Genomic DNA, 26,521 nt, shown 5'->3' on the forward strand with positions numbered 1-26,521 from the left:
ACTCCCACTGATAAGCTAGAATGCTTCCCTCCAACACAGAAAGGCTTGGGGGATCAGAAGCTTACAAACAGTCCTGTATACAGCAAATCTGCATCTGGACTAGATTAGTTACAGGCAAGGTGGGAAAGAAGCGCAAATGCGGGCTTTTAAACCAGTAAGTTGAAAGAGATGGAAAAATTGCCAAACGGCCAATAAACTACAATTTCTGGGCCAGAAACCACTCTTGTGGTAGATAGGCTACCTAGTGCTTAGTGCTTACCACTTCCACTGATAAGCTGGAATGCTTCCTTCCAACACAGAAAGGCTTGGGGGCTCAGAGGCTAATAAACAATCCTGGATACAGCAAATCTGTATCTGGACTAGACTAGTTACAGGAAAGGTGGGAAACAAGCGCAAGGGTGGGCTTTTATACCAGAAGGTTGAAAGAGATGGAAAAACTGCCCAAACAGCCAATAAACTACAAGTTCTGGGCCAGAAACCACTCTTGTGGTAGATAGGCTACCTAGTGCTTACAACTCCCACTGATAAGCTAGAAGGCTTCCTCCAACACAGAAAGGCTTGGGGGGCTCAGAAGCTTACAAGCAGTGCTAGATACAGCAAATCTGTATCTGGACTAGACTAGTTACAGGAAAGGTGTGAAACAAATGCAAATGTGGGCTTTTAAACCAGAAGGTTGAAAGAGATGGAAAAACTGCCCAAACTGCCAATAAACTACAATTTCTGGGCCAGAAACCACTCTTGTGGTAGATAGGCTACCTAGTGCTTACCACTCCCACTGATAAGCTAGAAGGCTTCCCTCCAACACAGAAAGGCTTGGGGAGCTCAGAAGCTTACAAACAGTCCTGTATACAGCAAATCTGTATCTGGACTAGATTAGTTACAGGAAAGATGGGAAAGAAGCGCAAATGCGGGCTTTTAAACCAGTAAGTTGAAAGAGATGGAAAAATTTCCAATAAACTACAATTTCTGGGCTAGAAACAACTCTTGTGGTAGATAGGCTACCTAGTGCATACCACTCCCACTGATAAGCTAGAAGGCTTCCCTGCAACACCGAAAGGCTTTGGGGGCTCAGAAGCTTACAAACAGTCCTGGTTACAGCAAATCTGTATCTGAACTAAACTAGTTACAGGAAAGGCAGGAAACAAGCTTAGAAAAAACTTTTTTTGGAAAGTGGAAAGGGTGAGAGGAGAAACAGAAGATAATTCAAAATTAAGGACCTAAGTTGGCTTGTCCTTCACAAATGTTCTCTCTGTATTAGGTAGAATGAGCTAGTGACACTACACTGGAATAGAGCTGGGATAGAGCTGAACAGATGTGACTGGTAGGAGTGTCTGAAGTCAAAATATGATCTCATTGTACTCAGTTGAGTGAGCAAATGAGACAGACCTAGGAGGAGTGTACAAACACAAATATGCAGGAGGGGCGGGAAATTCCAAAGCCACCAAGATTAATACCAGAACAAGAAAAGGGAGGGCGGGCAGGAAACTAACTGCAGAGATAGAGACCACAGTATTCTATGAAACAGTTAAATAGAAAAATAAATAACTACAGAGAGACACAGACCAATGAAACAATTAAATACACAGAAAAATAAAATAAAATGCAGTACAATTTTTAACAGTGCAAGTTTTGTACTTAACTTAGCTAGTAATGCAGTTGATTGTAGGTTTGTAGCAGAAGCCAAACAACTCAGAAATTGAGCAGTAATAAATTCAAAGATATGTGACTAACTCTTATAAATACACAGAAACCCTCTAGGCTAAGAGTTTAACAGTGAATATCAATTAAGTGAAACACAATAAACCCCACTAACTGCAGAGACAGAGACCACAGTATTCTATGAAACAATGAAATAGAAAAATAAATAACTACAGAGAGACACAGACCAATGAAACAATTAAATACACAGAAAAATAAAATGCAGTACAATCTTAAACACTGCAAGTTTGTACTTAACTCAACTAGTAATGCACTTGATCATAGGTATGTAGCAGAAGCCAGATAACTCAGAAATTGAGCAGTAATAAATTCAACGATATGTGACTAACTCTTATAAATACACAGAAACCCTCTAGGTTAAGACTTTAATACTGAATATCAAAGAAGTGAAACACAATAGCCCCCCTAACTGCAGAGTCAGAGAGAGAGAGACCACAGTATTCTATGAAGCAATTACATAGAAAAATAAATAACTACAGAGAGACACAGACCAATAAAACAATTAATTACACAGAAAAATAAAATAAAATGCAGTATAATCTTTAATACTGCAAGTTTGTACTTGCAGTTGATTGTAAGTATGTAGCAGAAGCCAAACAACTCAGAAATTGAGCATTATGTTGTGTATGTTTTGGTGTTGTGTGAAAGATGGGTGCCTTGCTGTGAAAAGTAAAGCAGAGGTGATTATTTAATTTTTAAGGTAATTAGAAGAGGTGTTATACTTTTAAAATTAGAAGTTGTTTCCTTAGTCTCTCTGCTTAACAATAAGGAAAACCTTTTAGTTGTCACACCGATCTTTATTTCATTACAACAACTATACTCATTTCTACAGGTAACTGCCAATTTATCTATTCTGATTGCTATATCCATTGCAGAGCTTATATATATGTGTCTGTGTGTGTATGTAGAGAGAGAGAAAGAGTAGAATAAATTCTTTATATTCTCCATTTCACAGGATCTTAAGTTTACTTGGTTATCCAAAACTGTAATTTAAAAAAAATTATAGCAGATGATACATTTACAGCTAAAATACGTGTGTAATCATAACTTTACAGCAATCCTTTAAAAACAGTACAAAGCAAAAATTGTATACAGCACTAATATTGAAATTAATATGTTAGGAAAGTGTTGCTCTGTTATTAAAGAAATGTGACATATAAATATTTATGCTGTATTTCTAAATTAACGGGTATATTGATTGTATATTTTGAGGTAGAAAAAATATATATTGTACATTTGAATCACAAGTCTTACAATATAAAAAGTCCTGGATGGCTTTGTCATTTTTGAAACAAATAAAAAAAAGTTTCCTCTTTTAAAACAAGTAGATTTGCTAGTGGCAGACAGCTTGCCAGGGTTCAAGTAAAATGTGGAGTGTGTGTGTGCTCATCTCCTACATCTGGGTGGGTAAGGGAGTGCCATTGGTCATCTTTAAGTGTCCGGTGAAGACTGGACATGACTGTAGATAGTATCTGTCTTCCACTGAAAGTGGGAAGGACTTCTGTTGAGGTATGTCACTATAATAAATGATCAACATACCTACAGAAAATTCATTGCATTTTCTATCCCAAGGCTTTGTTAAGGATGTACTGAAAAGGTCTGGCTGAAACCATAACTATAATCCAAAACTGAATAGCGGTAGAGGAGGATCTGGAAAGACTGTCAGACATTGGCTTACCCATCCTGAGGGGGAATGGAGGCAGTGCGGCCCACTGCATGTGGACACTTACTAGAAAGAGAGGTCCACGGTGTGCAACACTAGGACCAAGGGAAGTGCTTGGCTCTGCCAATCTGTACTTGAGCAGTAGCCTTCACTGGGCATGGGCAGAAATATGCATGCAAGGTAAGGCGTACCAAAGCCATCACATCAGTTGCAGGTGAAGGGGTTAGATTCTAACAATGTAAATGGCTGCCACAAATATTTATTTATTTTAGATGTTCAATACTGAAGTCTAGGATTCCTTATTGCAGAAGCTGTATCACAGTCAAGTGGTAATTTCTATGGCTTGAATTATAAAAGCTACACCGAATATCTCACAACCTTACCCTTTTCTTTTTGTCATAGAGGCTACTAAGGGGGCATTATTTGCCTCATGAACAGAGCCTCAGCAGATCCTATCCTGTCAGACCTATTGCACATTTGAATGTCCAATGGGGGCATTTGTACATGCTCAAGAGATTTAAATTTCTTTTTCAACATAAATAAAACAAGTTGGAGGGATAGATGTGTATTTCACAGAGTACTACCTCTTTGGAACAGTTTTACTCTCCACATAAAGCAAAGTACTTTTCTTACAAAATTCAGATGCAATCTTCTGGATGAATGGAGGAGTAACTATATATTTACCCCAGTCCATCATGGAGAGTGGGAACATCTAAATGCTCTGCTCATTTCTAGGTTATTCATACTTAACAATAGTGGCTAAAATGTCATGGGGATGTATGGCTCACAGATCAGTAGCATAGCAAGTAGCTATTAGTGCCCCAAGGGTCTGCACTTGTTTGCCTTCTGTTTGACAACTGCTTCTGTTTTCTCAAAAATGATAACTAGAGCCTCTAGTAATCAAATTTGCTGACAACTGCAAAGCGAGTGTAATTGTCATTACCCCCTAAGGTATCTGTACCCTTCAGAAACTGCTTAACCTAGTTAATAACTGGGTTAAGATAGTGGGATTAAATTTAAACCTGTAAAGTGTAGTATTGCTTTATCTGGAGAACAGAAGGTACCAACCAAAAAAGTAAGGACCTAGGCATTTGGGTTGATAGTTCCCTCACCTTTGATCTTCATGTGGCAACTGTAATCAGGAAGCCCTTCTAGTTATCAAAACATGTTTTGCATTGAGCAAGCGATGTTATCATTACCCTATACTAATCAAATCCATTATAGAGTAAAATGCTGCATTTGGTATGTACCTCATTCGACATATCAGTAAACTCAATAAGCCAATGAGGTTCCTAATAAGAAAGATCTCTGGTCTTAAGAAGCTTGGTTGCCAGGAAATACCTACAGCCTTATCCCTGTACTCTGTGGTATGAGCTATTGCTCACTTTTGGTGCCATTAGAGATCTGGAGGTATTTGACCCACCTATATCTCAGTAAGTCAGACTTAACACTAGAACCAAACATTTGAATATTCATAAGCAAAGACCAGAAATTTGAATATTCATAAGCAAAGAAAAAGAATGTGATGGACAGACAGTCATCACCCAGTACTTCCTCCTTCTCTAGACTAAACCTTTTCTACTAGTTAAATCATTTGATTCAGTATTGTCTATTCAGACTAAACTTGGACAGTTGGGTGAGTGCTCAAAATTTACTGCAGGACTAACTGGCTTCTCCCTCCTTGAGAAAGAAGGTAAAGCCTGAAGGTGGGTATTGGGAAGATGTACATGGCCATTAGAGTAAAATTGTCTTGAACCTCCTATGAATTCTAAAAGCTTAATAAACATCATCTGAATAAGAATGCCAAATCTCTACCTGGGTCATTTTGGACGAAAAATAAAACTAGCTGTAGGACATAGTTAACTGAATGTACATTTCTTGGTGAAATAAAACCAAATTGGTTGGACTGGGGTTGTATAAATTTTGTGAAGTAAGAGAATGTAGTTGCCTTTATGCTTTGCACAGATTGTGTAATCTATACATAGTAATGACATAGTACAGTAATTACAGTAATTTTTTTTTTTAAAGTTTGTTCTTTACTAGACCTGGGAAGTGGAATTAATATAGCAAAAGAAAACAGTGGGTCTGTGTGTCATCTCTGTATGTAAACAAATATTGCTGGAGATTCAGTAACAACAATCTTGTAAATTGTTTATATAATTCACAGGTGAGGGCATCCTTTCTATGGGTTTTATTTACTGACAGAGAGAGCAAATAATTGCTTTGCATCATCAACCGCAACTGGCTAGGGATAAAGTCGGTATTGCTTTGAACATAATGAATAATGAAATCAATTTTGTTACAATTCTCGAAAAGGAGTATTTAGGAAGCAAAATATCTTCATAATTTTCTGCATAAATATTTGAAATGACATTTGGGTCTCTAATACTAATAACATATTGGTTAAGAAACTGAATATGACTTATTTGTTCTTTCTCTTAAGATATCTGAAAAATGTTCAGTTCTTGTTCTATATTAAAATGTTGATTCTTCATAAAGAAGAAGGACAAGAAAGTATTGCTCTTTTTAAATGATTTAAATATCTTGAATATGATTGTTCTGTTAAAATGCATTTTCAAAGTGTTCCTATAACAATTTCCCAAGCTCTTAAATTGTTAATTTAATAACTTTAATTCAGCATTTATATTTCTATATTTAGAAGAAACTTGTGGAATAAAAGCTGTCAGGTAAACCCAAAAAAGTTATCCAGTTTTTTGTTAAAAAAAAAAAAAAGCTTCATGTTGCTTATCAAATATCTTATTTTGAATCCAATTATTTGGTGATGTTTGTCATACATTTTATTATTAACATTTAAAAAACTTATTAATCCTAACTGAAAGTTTGAAGTAGAGCCCTAGTCACTGATGTAGAGGGATTACAGCCTTGACTGTGGCTCAGTTTGTCTAGAGGCCTGGCTGTTTGATTGTGAAGGCAGCGGGTTGGGTAGATCTGATTGTGAGCAGCCACCTCTGTAACCCTGGATGTTCAGGGCTATAAGTATGAACTAGGTGGTCAGGCTTGGAGGCATCACTGTCCTTGGGAAGCATGGGGCTGTGGTCATACTGCAGATGTCTGATACCTAACTATGGCCACAAAGTGCCACACTTCAGACATGAGGTCCAGAGGGATTTGGAGTATAGGGCTGTGTCCTAGAAAGTGGCCATGGGGCACGAAAGGGACTCTTGAGGGATGCCGCAACACTGGGGAGGATCAACCCCAACAGTCTGAAATCTAGGTTTATAAAAAAAAAAAAAAAATAGGGGAGGGGGTTGAACTTTGTATTTGTTCCTTAAAACTAGTAGTTTGGGGGCATGGTGAGAGAGTTGTGTTTAGTCATTTGGTCAAATCTGATTCTTCTTCTTGTATAGAACTTTAACATGGCAGGCTTGTCAGTCAGCAACTGCTTCTCTAAAGTCTCGCAAATTCATATTCGTTACTTTAGTAATGCTCTGTGTCGCCATCATAGCCTTGAATGCTGCTCCTTCTTTTGCGTTCAGCTTCAGTGCCCTCTCACATTGATCCAGAGTATCTGCATTTTAGTTCATTTACTAAACTTTCCAGTGAACAGTCTGGCTTTATTTCTTAAATATTGACTGATTTTTTTTTTTTTGCTGTCTGCAGAATTCTTAAAATTTTTGACGCCACAGTTCAAAAGTATGTTCAAAAGCATTGATTGTCTAATGCAGAGTCATAGTTATAGTCCAACTGTATGTTATTACTCAGTAAAACATAGCTTTGACTATATGGACCTTTGTTGACAATGTTATATCATTGTAGTGTAATATCTTATCCTGATTTCCCATAGCTTTTCTTCCAAAAATCAAATGCATTTTAATTTCATGACCATAATCACCATCTGCAGAAATCTTTGAACCCATGAAAACTAAATCTGTCACTGCCTTACTTCTTCCCCATCTACTTGCCAAGAATTAATAGGGCTGGTTACCATTATTTTAGATTTTTTTTTAAGTTCACTAGCAATCTGCCTTTGACCGAAACACCTAGAGTGATATTTAACACAGTCAGAGGTGGGTGGGACCCTACAGAGACACAGGGATAACATGCAGACTCCAAACAGGCATTGGTCAGAGGTCAGGATTGAATCTTGTACCTTGTGCATGGGAAGTTAAGACCTTCACCATTATGCTGCCTGGTCCCTAAACCAATTATATCAGCTTGCAATGCAGACAGATAAAGAAGATAGCCCGACATACTTCATAATGGATGCCAGCAATAACCTGCTCACCAGTCCACAAGACATCAAAGGCAGTTGGAAAGAGTACTTCCAGCAGACTTTGAATGAAGAAAACCCCACAGAAGCTATACTGCCCCAGACACAGACTACAATGAGAGGAGGAGAAGAAGAGGAGCCCACCCTAGAAGAAGTATGAATATCACTAAGGAAAATGAAGTCGGGAAAGCAGGAGGCTCAGATAAAGTCACAGCAGACATGATAAAGAGGCTGGGAGAGATAGGGGAGAAATGGCTTCCAAGGGTATTCATAGCAGTGTGGAGAGAAAGACAGAGGACATCCACAACTCTAGGCAGTACAGAGGTATCAAACTCCTGTCGTACTGCATGAAGGTTCTAGAGAAGGCGATTGATAAATGGATACGCAGAATAATAGAAAGTAAGATGCAAGATGAGCAGTTTGGATTCAGATCACGATACAGCAAATCTGACCCGGTGTTTGCAGTGAAACAGACAGTTGAGAAGAAGCTAGAGCTGAAGAAAGAGTCCAACTGGGCATTCCCAGACCTGGAGAAAGCATATAGAAAGCTGACTTGGGAAGTACTGCAGTGGTTTGAAGTCCCAAAAACATTAGTAGAATCAGTGCAGGCTATGTACAAGGACCCAGTGACTCAAGTACGAACAGTGCTTGGTCTCACATAGGGGGTTCCCAGTGGGAGTGGGTGTGCAACAATATTCAGCTGTGAGCGCACTACTGTCCATTAGCAAATAGGCTTGGAGGGACAGATAAACAAAGTTGCTGTATGTCAACAACATGGCTTTACAGGCAGACTCTGAGCAAGAACTTCAACAAAGGATAAGGAAATCGAATGCCAAACTGAAGGCACATGGGATGACACTAAGTACAGGTAAGAGAGTAGTAATTGTAAAAAATTGGGGAAATCAGAAGAAGTTGAGAATTGAGATAGAAGGGAAGATAGTGGAACAGGTAAACAGCTTCAAGTGTCTGGGAGGGGTGGTTGAGGAGATGGGAAGTCTGAATAAAGAGGTCAAAGCTAGAATCAGAGGGGATGCAGCCAACTGGCATAGAATCTCAGGTGTAGTCTATGTCAGAAGAATGTCAAAGAGGCTGAAAACTAAGATATGAAGACAGTGGTGCGACCAGTACTACAGTATGGTATAGAAACCTGGGCAGTAAAGGCAGAGCAGATGAGAAAGTTAGAGGTGATGGAAATGAAGTGCCTGAGAATGGTGGTAGGATGCACACAGATGAAGAAATGAGGGCATAAGAACAGAACCAAAAGTAGCTCCAATTGCAGAAAAGATCAGAACAGATTACTGTGATTCGGACACGTTCAGAAAACAGAAGACAATCTGGTGAAGAAGATTTGGGACAGACAGGAAGAAGGTAAGAGGAAATGAAGGTCCACCAAACAGGTGGATGGATTGTGCGAAAGAAGATCTGCAACAGTCAAGCATGAGTATCAAAGAAGCAGGGGTGGCTTGTACTACAGGACTGCAGGACTGCAGCCCCCCACCTATACTAAAGAAAGAAAATCCCCCCATCTGTACAAAAGAAAGAAAGTCCCCCCCCCACCTATACAAAAGAAAGAAAATCCCCCCACCTGTACAAAAAAATAAAAAAAATTGCAAGTCCCGGAACTCCAGACTGCTGGGTTAGGCAGTCCTGATAGAGGAGAAAGGAATCTCTGCCCTGCCAGCCCAGAATTCTGTGTGGTGATGACCACACAGATGAGAAGGAAACCGGACTGGAATGCGTCATTGGCAGGCTGGAGCCTCCAGCCTATTCTCGCGGAGCCATTAGCGTGTGCGGGCTGAAGTGGAAATCAGATGTAGGTTGCGCTTGAATTAGCTGCTGCAGTCGGGACTACTTGCTATCAGGGGAAACGACTGGATTAGCTGCTACAGAAGACTGGATGCTTCAGGTAGGTCAGGGGGAACTGGTGTGTGTGTGTGTGTGTGTGTGTGTGTGTGTGTGTGTGTGTGTAATGCCCCAGTTGCTATATACTGGTGGGTAGAGAATACTCAGGCTTGAACCATGTATCTTGGGTGCAGATAGCAAGGCCTGAATTCCCTACCCACCACCATTTGCAAAAAAATTGCAGATGTTTGCCTCATATTTGTTCTGTTTCTCAAGCAGAACCAGGGGCACAGGAAAATAATTTTTTTGGGTGGCGAAAGCCAGGGTACCTTTTTGGCTAGGCTTGTATACACCCTAGGGCCAATAGCCTAGTACCTACCTATGAGCACAAAACACCTGAACAAAGCCAATAATGGGGGAATACAGCCCCAAACATATTCAGTTCTCACCATAGCTCTCAACCTTAGCACAAAAAACCTGGACAAAGCCACTAATGGGGGAATACAAGAGGTTGACAATGGTGAGAATTGAATTCACTAAATGGTAGCCATTTACATTTCAGTCTTCCTCTCTTTCACAAAACAGATGATTTGGCATAGTGGTATGTTGCGCTGACTGTTTTGCACAGGGTCCCCTAGGTTCAAGACTTGGCAGTGAAATGTACGGTGGTAACGCAGCATTTTATTCTAGCAACTTTCCAACATTATATAAGCAATGTTTAAAATATGTCCCTGTTTTTTTGGCATTTGTCGTTCCCCCCCATAAATGTTGGCTTTTTCCAGATTTCTTATGCTGCAAATTTCAGAGATACAGCTGAGTGTCGAGTAGATTTTACAAGGAGCTGAGAGCTGCAGAGGAACAAAAGTTTAGTGCTGTTTATGCTGAGTCTGCTTGCATTGTTAATAGCACAACAGGTAGTGTACTTGCTTTTGATGCAGAAGGCTGTGGGTTCTACTCCCACAGTAGGTAGATGCATTGCTGATACTGTACTGTGTTGTAAAGGGGGTGGATGCTGCAGTCCTTTTTGGCGAAGATGCCTAGTAACTATGAACCTGTTATCAGTTTGACATCCATTCTCTATTGCGATATTACTAGCTTATCATTTTTTAATGCAACATAGGCAATTTATTCCTCAAGGGCAACAGGCACTTTATTTGTAGATGAAACAATGACATATAAAGTTGTTTGCTAGCAGCAACCTCTTCATTAGTTACAGATTTCTTTAATGTGGAGTTATTTAGATGACTTTTACTTCTTCAGAGTGTGCATATTTACTGATACTGGTGGACTGTAGAAGTTTGAGTAGACTTTTTTTATGATGGAAATATTCTAAAGTGGGTAGTTTTGCTGTTAATGGTACATGCATTTTGTTTAATTGTTTACTGGAAAAATGTTCAAAACAATAAATGTAGAATGCCCTCTAACAACTGTACTGTATTGCACAAGGAATATAATTTAATACAACAGGAAGGTGCATCAAAGAGCATGTGTACGTTTCGTGTTCAAGGGGCTTATGATTTTGAAAACAGCCCAAAGTTAATCTTTATCTGCCAGTGACAAAAGGTATTTTCTTTGAAAGTGGGTTTCAATGCTGATGTTCTTCGTGTTTCACTGTTGCAGTCATCACTTTAGGGTTATCTGCTTGTAGTAGCCCTCAGTCGGCCTAATTAACAAAGTCTTGGGTCCTGCTTCGGTTGCTGTCCCTTCTTTCATAACGTCAGGTCGTCAGGGGTATAAAACATGCAGCTGACGCCATTACATCAGTCTTTCTTGCCGTGCTGTGCCCGAAGCAGAAGCAGTTCACAAGTGCCAGTCGGCCGACTCCAGAAATTTTCATTTTCGAGTTTCAGTACCGAAGTCTTCAATTAAAGCTAAGTACCCCGTTGGGGAAACTTTTTCTTGCTCTTTACCGATGTCAGTAAAAGTTAATAATTGCATTACTTGTGGAAAGCAAATACCTCACAAAGGTTTTCATTCATACTGTATTTCTTGCCTAGGCCCTGACCACGACGTACCTTGCTGTCGGTTTTGTGCCTTATTTAATCAACGCACTATCCGTCATCAGTATATTTTTGCCTCTAAATATCTTGGTTCTCGATTCAATTATCCAGAAATGTCATCGGTAAGCCATCCGACTACCGGTATTCAGAAAAAGCGCAAAGATAAAGACAGAGACAGGCCACCTAGGTCCAAAACTGCCGACAACGCTTCTCCTAAGCCAGTCGCCAGTTCGCTGGTACTCAGTGAGGCGCTTTTGCAGCCCCTGGTACCTGCTACTTCTGACTCGCAGGCCTCTACTGAGACCCATTCGGAGTCTGGCATGCCGCGAGATGCTTCAACTGTGGAACCTGCGGATGTCTCTACCTTGGATTGGTCTGGAGCCACTGTGCAGGCACCAGCTTCTGAGGGTGTATTCAGGCCTAAGGACTTGCATATTAAACAGACGCCTCCTTCTTCTTTAAGGCCTAAACCTCGAACCTTGCCTAGAAATCCGACGCCCAGGCTGCATGCTCAGACCTCTATGCCTAAAAAACAAATTATAAGAATGGCTAAAGACCTTATAATTTTAATCAGGGGAAGCCAACCTTCCTCTTCTAAGAGACCTAGGACTGAATTTGTTTATGAATCTTCTGACCAGGATTCTGATTCTTCTGATAATCTGGATTTACCCTTATCTACTTATGAGGATTCTAATGCAGAGGGCTCTATTCCCTCTGCCTCTCCTCCAGAGGATTTCTCTTTTGGTGAAACCTTGCACACTCTAAGGGAGCATTTCTACTGGGAAAGCCAGGATTTCTCTGATTCTAAAAAGAGGCTTAGGGACTTCTTACTCCTGCCTCAACATAGGCCTTTAGCTATACCTTCTGTACTAGACATTGTAGATGATGTCGTCTTGGAATCTAGTTTGGCCCCTGATTCTTTGCCTCCTGCTCCCAGAAAACCTGACAGATATTACAGGGTTCCTGATTCTCACAAGTTCCTTTTTAAAAATCCTGTTGCGGATCCAGAGACTATTTCACATGGACCCAAGGGCATTAAGGCTTCTACTGCCAAAAATCCTACCCCTTCTGATAGAGATTCCAGGGCGCTGGATAGATGGGGTAAGAAGGTTTACACTTCTGCAACTTTGGCTATTAGGGCCTTAAACTGTCAGTTTCATATGTTAAAGTATCAACAACATATTATTGGATTGCTTAAACAGAAAATGATGTCGATCCCTGACTGTGCTGAAAATAAGGATTTACAGGATTTCATGCATTCTGCTGAACAGGTTGGAAAACATACTTTGCAATGTGGGTTTGATTCTTTAGAGGCCTCTTGCAGGGCTGCTGTCACTGGGTCTGTACTCAGAAGGCATGCTTGGCTTAAGGAGCAATCTTTGCCTGATTATGTTAAAGCTAAACTGTTGGATGCTCCCTTAAATCAGGACTGCCCGTTTGGCAATAAAGCTGAGGAAGTTCTTAAAAAGATGGAAGATAAAGCTAAATCTATGCAAACTGTTAAAGATTTCTTATAAGTTCAGCCTCCAAGAATTGGTCCTTTCCTGCTCCTTCCAGGTCTTCTCAATCCAAACCCAGACCCAGCAGGAACCCCAGGTTTCAATCCCAGGGTACGCACAAGACTAAGCAGTGGGGTGCTTCCACTTCCAAATCTGGGAGAAGTAAGACTCCCCCCTGTGGAAAACTGTCTCAATGACTTGACTTTAAAACTTCCAAGCACTTCTCAACTGACTGCTCCTTTCGGGGGAAAGATTGGTCTGCAGGCCAAAAACTGGGATCTCATTACCCAGGACAAATGGGTTTTAAATATAATGTCCCAAGGATACAGATTTCACTTTCACACTTTGCCAACGCCCAACGGTTGGCCAGATCTCCCCCCAAATCAGTGGGCAGAGGCTCAAAAGCAAATACTCTCTCTTTTTATAGTTTCATAGTTTGGTACTAGGCTGTCTTCCCTGGGGCATTTATAAGCCTAGCCATAGTGATGTGGCTTTCGCCACCCCATGTAATGGTACAAAAGTGTACAGAATAGATTTAGAATACTGTGCCTCTGTCTAGTAGTGACACAGTGAAGACCCCCTTACATAATATAATTAGTTTACTGTGCCTCTGTCTAGTAGTGATACAGAGATGACCCCTGGGGTAAACCTACGATCTCCCATCCACTCGTCAAGATTTCTCTTGAAGAGAGTCAGTGAGGGGCTCTGCCTAACATAAACTGGGATTCTGTTCCAGAGTATGGGAAGCCTCTGAGTTATGAATCTGTCCCTCCAGCATGTCCTATTCCTATTTGTGCTGAGGTTCAAATCTTTAGCTCTCGTGGTTCTGATGGATTTGGATTTTTTGAGGTGGAGCATGTCCATCAATTGCTGATTGGACATGACCTTGTATGTCAGGCACAGATCACCTCTGAGTAGGCGGTATGCTACTGAATAGAGTTGGAGTTTCTTTAGTCTGGCAGCATATGACATATGTTGGAGACCCTTGATCCTTTTGGTGAGGTACTTTTGGGGTCTCTCTAGCTGTTGCAAGTGCCGGGTGAGGTACATACCAAATGGGGCATTGTACTCAATCATGGGCCTGATAAGGGAGGAGTACAGGGGCACAATGACCTCCTTTGATCTGGATGTGAATCCCTTCATGATAAGGTGGGCAAGGTAGAAAGTCTTTCTACCACTTTGGCAACGTGGGTGTCAAATGAGAGGTCACTATCGACTTGGGTCCCCAGGTCTCTGATTACTTTTTCTGTACTCAGTGGGTCACCGCCTATGTGATAATTTGTGGGCACTTTGTTTTTCCCAAAGGGGATGACTATACATTTTTTGGCATTTAGTTTAAGGCCATGACTCCGGCACCAGTTGTCCGTTTCAGTGAGGCCTTTCTGTAGGATGTATGTGTCAGCTGGTGTCTCGACTATGGCGCCTAGTTTGTAGTCATCTGCGAACTTTGTCAGCCACAACCCACCCATGTTTGCTTTCACATCTGAGAAATAAATGCCGAACAAGAGGGGTCCCAGGACAGAGCCCAGTGGGACACCACTTGTCACTGGCTTTGAGTCTGACATGGCTCCAGCGATTTTGACTTTATGGGTTCTATCCTTTAGCCAGTTTGCCACCCATCTTGTGACATATGGATTTACATTTAAGCTGTTGAGCTTGTCTATGATGCCAGAGTGGGGTATTGTGTCGAAAGCTTTAGCCAAGTCCAGGTAGGCTGTATGGACTGCTTTTCCCTCATCAATGGCTCTAGTGACTGTTTCAAAAAAGTCAACCAGGTTTAAAAGGCAGGATCTGCCTTTTACAAAGCCGAACTGGGTGGGATCAAGTGTTAAGTCCCCAATGTCTCTGTTTATTAGTTCCATAATGATTCTTTCCATAGCTTTGCAGACCAGGCTGGTTAAGCTTATGGGGCGGTAGTTACCAGGGTCAGTAGAGGTGCCTCCTTTGTGGAGTGGGACTACTGTTGCTGTACGCCAGTTTTCAGGTACATATCCTGTAGTAAGGCTAAGGTTAAATAGCATTTTTATGTGCGGGTTTAGCTCCTCTTGGAGATCACGTAGCACGCAACCTGGGATACCATCGGGTCCCACTGATGCTGTGTTTTTAGCTTTGCTGAGGGCGATTCTCACCTGGACATCTGAGATGACAGGGCGGTTACAGTCAGCTGGGATGAGTATTTCTTCTTATGGGGGTGAGGGAGGGGAGAAATTTGCATTGAACCTATCTGCCAGAATGTTGGCAATATCTGTGGGTTCTGTGTATTTTTTGTCATTGTGAACTAACTCTGAACATATCTGAGGGTTTCCACCCAGGTTTCTAACATAGCTGAAGAAGGCCTTGTGGTTATCTTTAGTGTCCATAGCGATTTTTCTCTCAAAGTTGGCCTTGGATGTTTTTATGAGAGAACGTAGCTTTCTACTAGTGCTGATCAGAGATGCCTTCTCTTTATGGTATTTTGCTCTGTCGTGCAGTAGCTTCCTTCTTTTGTTATACAATTTGTTTATGGCTGGGGTCCACCAGACAGGATGCCTGCCCTTGGTGGAGAGGGTCTTGGTTTTATTTGGGATTGCATGATCCATGCATTCTTGGAGATGTCCGTAGAAATCATTTGTGTAGGATTCTGCATTGTGGGGTGTGGTTTCCACTGTCGCAGTGGGCTTAAAGGATACCATCTCAGTTTTAAGAAGTGTAAAGCCGGCTTTTGAGAAGTTTTTCACTGTAGTCTTTTGTGTTGGGGGTGGAGGTGGGATATGTATATCCAGGGTGATTAATTTGTGATCAGACCTCACTAGTGAAGGGTATACTTCCGGTGTGGAGCACTTTGTCCCCATGTTTGTGATGATCAGGTCTAGTATATTATCTCCCCTTGTAGGAGAGGTGACTAGCTGTTCCATTGCGTTTGAATTTATGAATTCCAGGAACCTTTGGGCTAGGGTGTTTGGGCTAGAATAGTGCACCCAGTCTATGTTAGGGTAGTTGAAGTCTCCCAATATGATGGTGTTTGGTGAGACATTCATATCCTCCAATGTCTTCAGGAAGGCTGAGTGGGGTTCCTGAGATTGGGAGGGTGGTCTGTAACATGCTACCAGTTTTGCCTATGGTTAGTTGCACCTGGATGGTCTCTGATGCTTCATGTGTTGCCACTAACCTGGAGTTGTGGGTGTCCTTGATGAATATGGACACTCTCCCTCCCTTTTTGGTTTGGCTCGAGTTTTGGGGCCGAAACGCATGATACGAGGTATAGCCTGGTAGCGCTGGGGTGCTCTCAGGAGCCTTGAACCAGGTTTCAGTTACTGCACAGACATTGATGTCCTCCATACTGAGGAGTGCTTCGAGAGCCTGCATCTTGAGATTTAGACTTCTGGTGTTGAGCAGCATTACCCTTAATTTTTTTCCATTTTTGTTTTCTAAGGAGGTGGGTTTGTCTTTTGAGCCTTGCCTAAAAAGGCACTATGGGGGAGGCAAGAGCCTTAGCCAATATCCGGAAGCCCAGTGGTGACAGATGCAAGCCGTCCCTTGCGAAGCAGCGTGGCTTGTCCAGCATGTCATCCCAAGCAGACAGACATTGGATCCCCCTAGAATGACACCAGTATTTGAGCCAATTATTAAAGCTGGTCATCTTGTCTTTGTATTGTGGCATCATTCTTGGTGAGGGCAAGATGCTGCTCAGGGTCAGGGTCATACCAGCCTGGGCTACATAATCAGAGATCTCCTCTATGTCTCTTTTCATGTAGTCCAGGAAGGTACGTCTCAGGTCATTCACGCCGGCATGGACAATGACAGAGTCATATTTGTACTTGCTTTGGAGTGACCTGAGTGCGTGTGTTATGTGGCGGATCCTAGCTCCCGATAAGCAGCTCACTGTTACCCTCTCCTTGTTCAGCCTGGTAAGCAGAACGTCAGTGTGTCTGACTATAGAGTCACCTATTACTAGTGTATCAGGCATGGTGTTTGTCCTTAAGGGCTGTGATTGTTTGACACATTGATTTGTTGAAGTATGTGATGCATGTGTTATGTTTTGAGGTGGTGGATTTTTGGGTGTCTACCTTGGAAGCCTCTGTTGTTTTGGTAAGTTTTTTGTTAGAGCCTCCGAGTATGTCTTTGTGTTTTTGTGTTTGGTTTGCAGATGTGGTAGGTCTATGTGGGACTGGGTTTGGTGTGTGTGTGGTTACCTTCTCCTCCTGTCTGGTCTTGCCAGTCCTGAGTTGAGAGAGTTCAGCCTCCAGTTTGGCTATATAGTTGCATCTCTCACATGTATTTGTGTTTGTTGGGAGGAGGAGAGGGTTGTCTGTGTACATGAGACAATTGTAGCATTGTCTCAAGATTCCCAGAATAACCAGCCGAACCGGAGAGGATGCCAGCAATCTACCACTTGACATGCTAAAAATTTTAAGGGAGTGCTGTGCCTTTAAGGGAAGTGGGTACTCACAGGGACTGTGCCTTTAAGGGAAGTGGGTACTCACAGGGAAGGTAGGTGGATGTAGTGCTTACTTTAGTTTGCACGTGCTTACTTAGAAGAGAGATTTTGAGAACAAGTGCTAGGCTTATAGTAAAGCGATTAGACTAGATTATTATAAGAGTAGAGCTTTCTTAAGGGAAAATTTGAAGAGCAGACTTGGCGGAGCCAGAAAAGTTTAACCGGCGCTGCGCTATGCGCACAACCGCGCAAAAACGCTCAGAGGCGGATTTTAAACAGGGAACTTCAAAAGAGCTAGAAATGGTCCAAAACAACCAATTACTACAAGCTCTTGTGCTGAGGTCACTCCTTCAGGGACAGATAGGCTATTCAAACTGTACCAGAAGAGGAAAAATGACAAGGTTTCTACTCTAGACTTTTCCTGGTACCCAGAAAAGACAATTTATGGCATTCTATCCTGGACTTTGTCTACTCTAAACACCTTTTTGGTGATTCCAAAATTCAAGATGCTGACTCTTCACCAGTTGCTTCCCATGCTAGGAAAAGATGCCTGGATGGCAACACTCGACTTAAAGGAAGCATACCTGCACCTCCCAATCAGGGAATCTTGCAAAAGATATCTACACTTCAAAGCAGGCTTCAATCCCTACCAGTTCTCTGCACTGCCCTTTGGCTTATCTACTGCGCCCAGAGTATTCACAAAGTGCCTAGCCCCAGTCATTGCATTTTGCAGGCAAAGAAATATTCAAATATACCCATACCTGGCCAGTTGTCTAATTCAGGCAGAAAGCCAGGACATACTTTCAAATCATCTGGCTTTTGTACAAAGAGTACTAACTTGTCTGGGGTACACTATAAACGAAAAGATATCACACCTGGTACCCTGTCAACAAATTGTATTCCTGGGAGCAAGCTTGAATACAACTTCCCAGATGGCTTTCCCCATGCCAGAGAAACAAATCTGACAACCTACTTCAAACTAGTGGCCACGAAAACCCTGTTATCCGCAAGGCAAATATTGCAAGCCTTGGGGTTCATGGCCTCCTGCATTCTTCTAATTCCATATGCAAGACTGCATATGAGGAAACTACAATGGTACCTAAAAAGCCTATGGTGTCAACATTCTCAGGATCTAGAAACAATGATTCCTATCATACCTTGCCTACGCCTGGAATTTCTTTGATGGGCAGAGGCATGCCACCTAAACAAGGGACTACCATTCGCAACACCCCCTGCCACCCAAACCCTAACAACAGACGCATCAGATTATGCATGGGGGGCTCATTTGGCAGGGAAGTGCATTCAGGGCAAATGGAACCCAAGTCAAATGCACCTGCATATCAATCAAAAAGAAATGTTAGCTGTACAGAATGTTCTGACAGCCTTCAAGGACCATTAATGATAAAGACGGACAACACCACTGTTGTGGTACATAAACAAGCAGGGGGGGTACACATTCTTACCCCCTCTGCAGACTAGCCATGGCATTGTGGAACACAGCCCTGAGCTATCAAGTACATCTACAAGCTCAATTCCTGCCAGGAAAACTAAATATACTGGCAGAAGAACTAAGCAGAAACCTCATGGACCCACACGAGTGGAAACTGGAACCAAGGATTTTCAACATGTTGACAAGCAAATGGGAGAGCCCAGATATAGACCTATTTGCCTCCCCCCAAACCTATCATTTGGACAAATTTTGCACAAGGACTCCCCACAAACAAGCTTGGAAAGTGGATGCTCTGTCCTTCAGCTGGAAAAAAACTATCAGTTTATACCTCTTCTCCTCTGCCTCTGCTCTCCAAAGTACTACTAAAGATCAAACAAGACAAACCGAGGACGATTTTGATTGCACCAGACTGGCCACGCCAACACTGGTACAAGCTGCTACCTGGAGTTCTGTACATACTTTCACCAAGCATTACCATCTGCCAATTTTCTCTACATCCAGAGTTGGCTTTGCCACTGCAGTCTTGCAGGGCCTTTTAGCTGGTCCCAATTCTATCTAAATTCCTCCTCCCATCCTTTGGGAATCTACCCAAAAGTGATGCAACAGTGAAACACGAAGAACATAGTGCAGTTGTGTACACTTGCCATAAATGTAGATGTTCGAGTGTATTATCTGTTGCAGTCCTGGTTACCCTCCCTCCAGCCCCCTTCTTATTTTGGATATACCTCTACTTTCCTTTGCTATCTTCAAAAGCTTTTTGGTGTATTTGCTTTTATGTTGCAGGTATAACCTTGTATATTTATAGATTTAATTGCTTCCCATTAAGGGGGCACCTGACATCTGGGGCAAGAAAAACTGATGTAATGGTGTCGGCTGCATGTTTTATACCCCTGACGACCTGATGTCATGGAAGAAGGGACAGCAACAGACGCAGGACCCAAGACTTTGTTAATCAGGCCGACTGAGGGCTACTGCAAGCAGATAACCCTAAAGTGATGACTGCAACAGTGAATACACTCGAACATCTACATTTATGGTAAGTGTACACAACTGTACTTTTCAATGAATGTGAGTTTCAAGGGCAGAGAAGTTTTAATGCTAAGTCTATTTTCATTGTGAGACTGGATTGCTTTGTTTAGCAGATATCTATTAAAGTTTGTGCTGTAAAATGCAAAATAAAACTTTCAAATGAAATCCAAATCATTACAGAAGTAAAGCAGTATGCACATTACAGTGTTTATGGTAAATGGGGTAAAATAACCAATGAATGGGACATTGGAATGGCTGCATGTGGGAGGCTCCATTCGACCATGATTTTGTGAGGGGGGGGGGGGCAGTAAACTCAGACGGCCCCATCTGAACTCTACCTCTCAACTTTCCAGATTTTTACAGAATGAGTAGATTTTTGTTTCTTATTTTTGGTTTGTTCCTCATAAAATTTGTTTTTTTCTGGCAAATCATTTAGGAATGAAGTCACTAAATAATGACAGACATTGAGTTTCAGACGTCATAACCTTCAGAAAAATGCATGCTAAAGCAAGACCTGTTATTTTATTAACTGTCTTAAGTTTATACAAGAGCAATTTTTAGTACTGTTTGTATGTTCCCCCAGTATATTTGGCCTTATCCAGATTTCCTGCATTGAGGTTGAGAGGTACATGCAAATAAATCGCTTTATAGAATTAGGAATATCCAAACCTCTCAACTGTCCCCAATTTTGGCTCAAAATGTTGCTCTCCCCCTAATAATCCCTCTGCAAAATGGCAATTTTGGAAGAAAACATGGAGGGTTTACAATTATAAATAGCTGTAATGATCAGAGTTATAGATTACTTTTATTTCAGAAATGCATGTAGATGCTCTTATTTTGTCAGCTGCTCAAGTTAACAGTACTAATGTTAAAAATGTGTCCCTTCTTTGACAGGTTCCCAGCTATATTGTGTGGCAATTTTATATTTTTGTATCACATTTTTGGTATGTTTTTCATAAAATTGCAGTTTTCTTGCAAATTAGTGGCAAATCATTAAAAATTGAAGTTAGAAAATAATGGCAGACATTTGAGTTTCAGATTTCATACCCTTCAGAAAATTCATACTAATGCAAGACCTACTACTTTCTAAGTTTATAAGAGCAATATTTAAAAATTGTCCTTATTTTGGGGCCTGTGTCCCACTTCTATGTATGGCTTTGTCCAGATTTCTTGCTCTGAGGTTGAGAGATATGAGTGTCAGAGCCATCACTGTCAGCCAGAGACATTTCAAACTGTGACCTACTTGCTGCACCCCACTCCCCATTGTAGTGGCTCTGGATGTGTCCAAGCAAGGCAAGGAGCAGTTATGCAGTGTAAGTGTGCAGAGTATTCCCCCATCCAAGGTAGACCACAAGTACGACCGTGGCTTTTCATCTGTCCTTGATTTTGCAGAATGTTGTGGTTTTCTGTCATATTTTTATACTGTTGACTTTTGCTTTTTATTATTCAGAAAATGCATGCTGTCGCAGTGCCCTGTTGCTCTATGTTTAAGTAGCAATGCTTTAATAACCATTAGGTAAGCTTGTCGGAGATTGTAAGATGCAAGTAACCTTTAATAAGCATACTGTTAAAGAATTACCAACATTGAAAGCCTTTTCATTGTTGCCATGCAGAGAATACTTACATAACTAGATAACGTATAAGCCTTAGGTATTGAAATGCATATGACAGTATTTGAAATAAAGGACAGGATTACAGTACTTTCAGAAGCTCAATACATTTGTTGGAGACTTGCAGTTATCTTTGCAGGCTTTACCTGTAAACTAAACAGAATGCCAATCTATCATGTGTGGTCCATAACTTGTGCAGTAATCCTTTAAGCAGTTTATCTTGAGCTTGTTTCTTGTTCGCTGTTCATTTTTTGTTCGCTGTTCATTTTTTACATTGATCATGTGTTCCCCATGAAACAAGTAGATAGTTGTTGTCAGGCAGCAGGTCTTTTTTGGATAAGAAACATTTTTACAAGTGGGGGTATCACACCGAGATTGCTACTTTCAGCATGTTACTTGGTAATTTAATAAAGCTGAATATAAATTATAATTAGAATGGCAGTGCAAGGAGAAGTGGTTTGAGTTGAGTGCTGCTTGTTTTTTTTTATATACTTGATTCTGACTGGCATTCCAGTAATGTATTTAAAAAGTAATTTATTTTTTCATGCATCACAACCTTTGTATTTCCATCTAGATATTAAGTAAGTTGTCATGTAACCAATGCATTGAAATATATTTTTCTTCTGCATTTCATTTTGTCTTGATTGGACTTTCGTAATGATGGTTTGGCACCCAGGGCAGCATATTTAATTAAAGTTCCAGTTGTTGTGGTTTTGAGCATAGCCCCACCCCTTTCTAGTTGGCCACATCCCTTCCCATTGACCCCACCCATTCAGCTGTCTCCTGCAGCCCCCCTTTAATTTGAAGTCACCAGCTGCCACTGCAAAGAAGGCAGGAGTGTGGCATTGAATCAAAAGAGATGGCAACAGTTAACGTGACAACCCAACCACATGTAGAAAATGGCAAAGGGGGGGGCTAATGATAACGAATAGCAATCTAGCTTTGGTACTTCCTGCTTTCACTTTCATCAGCAGTCTGTTCAAATTGACTTTCCTTTCAGCAATCAGGGGTTCTAACTGTTGCTTCTTGTTCTGGTTACAGATTCCTCCCAAGTCATATAAACTGACATGGTATCCCCATTTCTCTTAAGAACTTGCAGAGTTTATTATGGTCCATGCAATCAAATACTGTACAGCATACAGTAATACAGAAGAAGAATAACTGTCATAGTTCTTCATTCATGCAGTACATAGTCTGTTTCAAGGCTGTAGTTAAAAATGACTCGAGTTGTCCTGTTAGGTCATGTTTCAAGCTAATTAGGAGGCACCCTGGGATACTGCCTGGGCCCATTGTGGCTGTGTTTTTAGAGAGTGCTTCTATGACCTGCTCCTTGATAATAGTTGGGGGGGGGGGGGTTATGCTAGTAGGGATTTCCTGGGCTGTGGCATGGGGGGAGTTGGGGGTGAAACAAGAGCTGAATTTGTCAACCAGCATATTTGCTGTGTCACTCTGCTTGTTGAAGGTGGTACTTTTTGCCACCAGTACTGCACACTGTTGAGTGTTATCTTTCAGGTTTCAGGCATAGCTGTAGAAGGCCTTGTTGTCGTTAGCCTGGTAAACTGTCTTGACATTGTAGATGGCCTTGTTGGATTGAATTAGTCCTCTTAGTTTCCTGCTTAGTTTAATTAGTGAGCTGTTGTCATTATGAGAGTTGCTGTTACTGCTTTTGGCCATGACTTTTTTACTTTTGTTATATACCCTGTTGAGGTTAGGAGACCACCATTGTAGTTAGTTTTTGGAGTTTGTTATGGGCTTACTTCTGGTAGGTACAGCAGCCTATATGCAGCTATTTACATGGCGGCACAGAGTTTCTGTGAACAATTCTGCATAGGTTGCTGTGAACTCGGGGTTCGGATGAGCATTGCATTTTGACAAACTGTCACTTCTTAGGATGTAGTTTGCTTTAGAATAGCTCCTGACTTTTAATGATCTTGCTGGGTTTTCCAAGGTTTTGTTTTTAAAGGAGACAGCTTTGTGATCTGACTTCACCAGGGTGTGGTGCAGTGCTGTCCCATGTTGGTGGGTACTAGGTTCAGTATATTTGAACCTCTGGTTGGTGTGTGCATATCTGGTCAAGAGTATCTGTGTTAATAAAGTGCAGGAAGCATTGTGCCCGTAAGTTCGAGGCAGTGTATGTTTCCTAGTCTATCGAGGGGTAGTTGAGGTCTCCCATGAGTAGAGTATTTGGTTGGATGATGAATGTCTCCAGTAGGTCTAGGTACACATTATGGGATTCTTGGGACATTAATAGTGAGACCTGTAGCTTGCCAGGATATGGTAAGTGACTTTACCTGTGGTGATTTGCACGTGGATGAACTCCAGGCCAAAAGCCTGCTTTCACCAACCTAGAGGTATACTTTCTGCTAGTCTGGATTGAGAACGCTCCACCTTTAGTTTCTGTGAGTGCAGCTGATGGTCTAAATGTATGGAAGGTACTGAAGCCTTGCACTTTTCTTTTAAATCTACCTCATTATCACTTCATGTATTCTCTGTAACTTCATTTATTTTGACATTTTTCCCTCGCTCCATTGCCTTTTACTCTCCTTTTCTCTGCCACTTTAAAAGAGACCAATTTGGCATCTTAATATTCTTTCTGATATAATATTATTTGTTGCCATATCCTAAACAGTATCAACAACTTCTGTCCATAGTTCTTCAGAGCTGATGTGATCCCATAAATCAGTTCTTTACGTCCTCTACATAAGCACTTGGAATATTGTTGAGCTTAGATGTAGTTGGCGTGGATGCTTTTCTTATTTAATTTCATTCTAAATTTTGCAATATGAATCTCATAGTCTGTGAGACAGTCAGCTCTAGATTTTGGTTTTGGACATCTGATGATATCCATGTGTAAAGACATTTCCTAGGCTGTTGAGAGTGTTTGTCGTGGCCAATGACTTACTGTATTAGAGTTCTGTTCGTCTGTGTCTTACTCACTTCATTTTATATTCCAGGGTCAAACATGTCTATTTCTTCAGTTTTTCTTTGACTACCAGCTTTAGCATTCCAGTCACCTGTAAAAACACTTTTTTATGTTATTTGCAAAATGTGCAGCAGGAGGTTGTAAAAACCAGTTGACTTCCCCATCTGCAACATATGTAGTTAGAGCCTAAGGACTGTTTAAAAGCATTCTGTCATTTTTCAGTTGGAACCAAGCACTAATTTTAACAGCTTTTTATTAATTGTGAGGGTACTCATTTTCTAATTTAAGATTCCTATCCACAGTATAAGATCTGATGATTGATATAAAATGACCCATTCCAATTAATTAATTCTGTAGATGTTACTGTTTGTTTTCATTTCATCCTTAACAACATCACGTTTATCGTGTTTCATACTTCTTAATTTCCAAGTTCCAGTGGTGTATAGTTCTTTAAAGTATCCGACGTTGCTTTCATCTTTATGCACCTCAGCGTCAGACATCCTTTTAGCTTTAATCTGTCATACGCTCTATCACTACTCATACTTGTTTTCTGCTCTTCCCAGGTAGTATGCTGCACACTTTGGACCTGATGATCTCATTTTCTACTGTCATTCTGACATGTATCTGGTTGCTTGTATTCATGGGGTTTTCTTGAAAAAAATGGCCAGAGTTGCTTACCATTACTTTCTGAAGTGGACCGTATTTAGTCTCATCCTTCTACTGACCTGCCTGTCTTGGGTGGCCTTTTATGGTGTAACTCATAGCTTCATTGAGATGTACATGCTCTTTCACCGTGACAGGTTAACGGCTTACTTGTCCATACCTGTGTCTTATAACTTGAGATATAATAGGAAGGAGGCGTACCCTACTACATGGGTATAAATTGACCCATAATAGGAAGGAGGCGTACCCTACTACATGGGTATAAATTGACCCAGTTGTAATAAATAGTCATTTAAGCAGAATTTTAGGCAATGTTATTTGAGCTTCATCTTCAGGTTTATTTAAATCCTCAGTAATATAATTGTGTATGACGGCCATTTCAAAAGTTAATTGTTTTTGACTTTATGTCTGATTAATAGTTTAACATCTAGTTAATGGGTGATGCTTACTGTAGTATAATTCTTAGTCTGTGTCTCACTTCATGCAGTTCTTATAAACAAGTAACATAACATACATATGATAAATATTGCTTTACATTTTTTTCCTTTTTATAGAATGATTAAGGCTGTGACAGTAATGTACAGTTAAGCACATATTGTTTGATCTGCAGCAAAAGCTCCCATAAAGCAAAAAAAAAAAAGGGGGGGGAAATAAAAAAATATAATGGAAAAAAATAGACATATTTTGCCATGCACTACCATTTTAAGAACACAGTAACAATCAAATGTAAAGAAACAAAAAGTTGGGAAAAATTACAAGCAAGCAGTCTAAACCATTCCTAACTATAGAAGATACTGCAGAGTATTTTGGACTAGATTAGCAAGTATTTTAGAAAAGGACCTGCAAACTTAATTAACTATTTCAGGAGCATATCATTTCTTTTCGTCTTCTTTTTATGAAAAAAAATGAAAGACAGAGATCTTATATGGTTTTGTGATGTAGCAGGAAACATGAATGTATGCCTTTTTGCTGTAGAGTTCTCTGAAAATTTGACAAAGCTTTTCTTCTTTTAAACACTTGCATCAGAAAATGTTGTCAGATGGAGATTATTGCCTGCTTAAGCATAAATGTTTGCATTTCTATGGACTGCTGCAAAATAAGATCATTTTCTTTCATGGAACAAACCTGGGAATCAGTATTCTATTAGTGTCTAGATTTCAAAACCATGAACAGTGAAGGTTCATTCACATGTTCCGTGATCTGGTTTAATTCTTAATCTGAAGTAGTTAACTTCATTTGTGCATCAACCTATGGGTTATCGGATCCATATCGGATCCGAGCAGGCAGTTTCCAACAGCTAAGATCCGAGCTCCAAGCTCCTCCCCCTTACCCATAACTCCCTGCCATCCCTTCCTGACCTCAGATCTAGTTTGCTGCGGTTACTGCCAGCAGCTTGATCTCGAGCTTCGAGTTGGTTTTCTGTAAAAAAAAATCTTTTTTTGTCAAATAGTTAAATTTTTTGAGTGAGTTGTGTC

At 40.9% G+C, this 26,521-nt stretch overlaps 1 protein-coding gene across 1 annotated transcript in view; it reads left to right on the top strand.

The window, feature by feature from the left end:
- Positions 1 to 26,521, top strand: part of UBTD2 (ubiquitin domain containing 2) — a 1,403,893-nt gene that overhangs the window by 1,151,041 nt on the left and 226,331 nt on the right. The window lies entirely within an intron of this gene.

This window comes from Protopterus annectens, chromosome 4.part0, assembly GCF_019279795.1.
Source record: "Protopterus annectens isolate FY-2018-M chromosome 4.part0, PAN1.0, whole genome shotgun sequence".
In the NCBI taxonomy this organism is placed as follows: domain Eukaryota; kingdom Metazoa; phylum Chordata; order Ceratodontiformes; family Protopteridae; genus Protopterus; species Protopterus annectens.